This window comes from Lissotriton vulgaris, chromosome 7, assembly GCF_964263255.1.
Source record: "Lissotriton vulgaris chromosome 7, aLisVul1.2, whole genome shotgun sequence".
Lineage (NCBI taxonomy): Eukaryota > Metazoa > Chordata > Amphibia > Caudata > Salamandridae > Lissotriton > Lissotriton vulgaris.
In genome coordinates, this window is record NC_141695.1 from 52,010,985 (window position 1) to 52,015,449 (window position 4,465).

General features: G+C 41.7%; 1 pseudogene; it reads left to right on the top strand.

Annotated features, from left to right (window-relative positions):
• Positions 1-923: 923 nt before the first annotated feature.
• On the top strand, positions 924-3,566 carry LOC147700703 (uncharacterized; annotated as a pseudogene).
• Positions 3,567-4,465: the final 899 nt, after the last annotated feature.

Consider the following 4,465-nt stretch of genomic DNA (forward strand, 5'->3'; position numbering starts at 1 on the left):
CTGTTAGTGTTCCACAGCTGACCCCTCATCAGGGGAACGCAAAAAAATTACACCACAGAACATACAATAATGTCTTGGTAAAACAAATTCCTTTCAGGTTAGCACAGAAAATAACTCAAATAGGGGCAGTATTTCCGAATACTACCCCTATTGAGAAACACAGGATTCTGACCATCTGCCTTCCAATGGGGGTCGCACCACATGTGGAGGACTGTGACACTTGGGGTACAGTCTTTGCTTCCATTTACACAAAAACACATGGTGTTCCGTCCATGGCGGTAATACCAGATGTGCTAAAACAGATTCAAAATGAATACGGTCCAGAACCTGCTTTAACTCTTGGTATGAAATTACTGAAAGACTTCAAGCAGGTCTCGGCTATATTATTAGCCAACATAAAAGGAGAAGCAGCATCTGTGGCGATCCGACAGAAATTGAAAGAAACAGATATAACAGATCAACCAATTGAGCTCTCCAGAATCATAGTAAAATGCTATGAGGAACTAGGTAGAGATAGCTTGGGTGGGAAACCAGTAAAACCCCAACTACTCGAAAATCCTGAAAAATTGTTTATTAAAAATAATCTAAACACTCCTAAAAAGAGCTGGAATGGAAATAAACAATCTACTCCCAAGGAAACATTTTCCAGTCCAGAGGAAGGTCTCCTCGGCGGAGGGAAAGAACTCCGACTCGAGAACACCAGTCTCCCCAGAGGGAGCCCTCTGAAAAAAGATACAACCATAAAAATAGGGATAACTTGAAGAAGCCTGATAGATATCAAAGTATTGATACACGTCCCTCTCGATCTTTTTCGCAGAAATCTGAAAGAAGAGGACGGTCAGACCCAGAAGAGCACACCAAGTCCAAAGACAAGGAACCTGCTCAAAGTAAAAAATCACAATTTCCAAGAAGAGTTATCGAACATGCCGAGAATACTGAGGACACAGCTGAAAAACGAAGAGTGGGCACAGACAATGCTAGACAGTGCAGCAGAGATCAGCATAGCTCGCAAGATCCTGATGAATCATCTGGAGACAGTGGACACGAATGAATACATTCAAGTTGAAACTGCAGACACCAGAGTTAGCAAATCTCATAAGATATACGAAATAACACTGCGTATAGAGGTATATAAGACTAGGAAAATAAGGGGTCTATTTTGGGATAACCTCTCAAAAGGCTATGACATCCTGTTAGCTGAGAAAGATTGGCCCCCAGAGTTTGTCAGGGAGTGCCCTCATGGCGAAGAAATGATTATGCCTGCCTTCTCGAATCACATTCCAATTCACACTAAATATATATATGCAAGGAAATGGGCAGTAGCTGAAGCACCTGCATTATATAGGAATCATGTAGGATGGGATGAGGACTCTCCTCCTCACGAAATCCAGTTAAAAAGTCAACCTACTGCACAAAGGCAGTATCCAATTAAGCAAGAAGCTAAAAAACAGGTCAGGGAGATTTTAGATCAACTTGAATACCAGGGGGTGATTGAAACATGCACCTCTCAAATGAACAATCCTTTGTTTCCTGTCTCCAAACCAGACAATTCATATCGTCTAGTCTTGGACTACTTGGACTACAGACACCTTAACTCGTGTTGCAAAACATTTGCGGTACAAAAGTCGCACAGTGCGGCACTGATGAATAACATCGTTCGCAAAAAATACAAAACAAACTTAGACATTTCTAATGGATTCTTTTGTCAAAATATTGCACTAGAAAGCAGGTACTTGACCACTTTCTCAATAATGGGGTCACAGAAAAATTTCTGTAGGCTACCACAGGGGTTCAAGAATAGCCCAGGATTATTTTCAGCCAGAGTAACAGAGTTGCTACAAATATTTGATGATGAGGCATTATCTTATGCCGATGGCATCTATCTTACAGACGATGACTTGGATATTCACTTGAAAAGAGTAAACACCATAATACTTGGGTTTGCAGCAGAGGGTTACAAATTCAACTTTAAAAAGTCTCGAATTGCCCATCTAACAGTACTATTTTTAGGTTACGAATTATCAAGTGAAGGCAAAAGCCTAGCGGACAATTTCTTAGAGAAGTGCGCTATACTCCAAGCAACAAAAACGCTGAAGAACTTACAATCGATTCTAGGCTTCCTGAATTTCAGAAGAACTTACATATTAAACTAAGCGGAGAGGGTTAAACCTCTCTACAAACTAATAAAACCTGATTTTAAACCAATCAACTGGACTCAAAAACACACAGAAATTTTGAGATCACTGCAAACAGACATGTTAGCTAAAACCAAATTAGAAACACGTGACAATACACGGAACCTTGTAATCCGGGTCATCCCAGGAAGATGCGGATTTACGTACCTGACCTCTAATGAGGGAGAAACGGTACCAATAGCTTACAAATCACATTTGTACACAAAAGAAGAAAAAACATTCAGTCTCACAGATAATATTGTGAAAGCAGTGCAAACTGCTATAGCAAAAGAACAAGCACTGGCACAAGGCAAAAGAATCACTGTTCTCACAGCAGAATCAGCCTTCGAGGCACTATTCAGCCCAGTAAACCTGCCTACAGTATCACTAGATCCGAAATGGATACAGTGGGAAAGCTCACTTGCGGCAGAAGACGTGAAATACTATTTTGCTCCACAATTTAAAAAACTGAATGAATTAAAATATGAACAAGAATATCCTCTGCCATTCGAAATTCTGCCTCTCCAACAGTATACCTGTATAATATATACAGATAGATTCATACAGCATTACACCATAGAAGATAAAACGTACGATGCAGCCTGTGCGATTGTTAAAGGTCGCTGGCTCTGCCGTAAATTCAGACCGAAAATAACAAAAACTGAATAACTGAGAAAAAGTTCAGCTCGGCGAGCTGAAGTCAGATCCTTAAAGTTGGCACTAGAAAATGCCGAACGTGAATTCCCGACACTAATCGTGTGCGATTCGCATTTTTGTGTCAACTCTTACAATAATGAGTTGCAGAACTGGGTTCAAAATGGTTACAAAGACGACACAGGTGTCACAATCAAGCATAACAGGCTTTGGGAACAAGTAGTTCTTTTAAAGAAGGAACTACAAAAGACTCACGTGATACACACTCTGAGTCATCAACGTGATGGCGTTCACGTTGCAGGGAATTCATTGGCTGATAGAGCCGCAGCGGAAGCAACTAAACCGGCTTCCGTAGCCACAAAAAAGCGTTCAGAAAAAAACCTAGACGGGGAAACCATGCTGGCAGTAAAAACGTCTTCAAAAGGCAGCTGTGCAGCACTACCCGTGAACTATCCACTCAATTATGCATACGTAGTTGATGCAAACTCCGTTCCTTTTGCTCGAATCCCTGGAGTGGGGGATAGAGTAATTCCAAACACGAACCGGAGAACGTTACTAATAGCAGACCCACACATGGGTGAAGGACCGAGGCATAAACAAATGAAGGAATCTCTGACTGAATTACAATCAGTGTACTGGTGGCCGGGGATGAGCCTGCACCGCTATAAATATCTAAAGAATTGCCCAGACTGTGACAGAGATCGCAGCAATGAGTCAAGCGGAATAATGCCACGGTAGGCATAAAGCTAACTTCATATGAAATCAAGCGTCCTATTAATAATTTAAGACTACACCCACTTAAAGGATGTGGCCCCAGCGCTCGGCTGACGCCAAAACTGCGAGTCTTTATCGGCTACATACGCAATAGCCAGTCTCCATTCTGACCAGGGTCCTGCTTTTAGCTCTTGAGCTTATAAGGAGGCCATGACCAGAATGGGAATTGGGTTGCGGTTCTCTTGTCCATTTCACCCCGAAGGGAACAGTGTAGTGGAAAGAAAAAAACGGGACATAAAGCAATCTATAACAGCAAAGGTATTAGGTTCGGGTGATGGGTGGGTCAAACATTTAACAAGTGTCCAACGTAGTCTTAATATTTTGCCAAGAAATTCTCTAAGAGGTTTCAGCCCGTACAAACTATTGTACGGAACTAGAATGTTTGTTCAGGACCTTGATAGTCAGGCTTCAGTGGTAAAAGATGATAAGAAAGACTTTGAAATCAAAGATCGTTTGGCTGTTTTACAGGACTTAAATGAAACAAGAAAAGCCCTGAGCAACATAAAGTTAAAACAACAGCCAACAACCACTGAAGACACACCACCTGTCCCAGCAAGACCTGTCTGGATTCCAAAGATTGGGGATCTGGTCAGAGAAAAAATAGCGGTGAAGAAGGAATTTGGGCCTTCTTACAGAAAAGCAGTACCTGTCTTAAGTATCAACGGAACAAGATCAGTAGTACTACCGCCCCTTGCTGGTAAAAAGGAGAACCGAGTTGTATCCATCGACCTGGTAAAACCACAATCATGTGGCCTATAATAACTAGCAGGCCAAGTGGACTCCCAAGAAGTAACAGAATACCCAAATTTGCAACAATCCAAGAGGTTCAAACTGAAAGACTAATCACATTTGATAAACCTGCA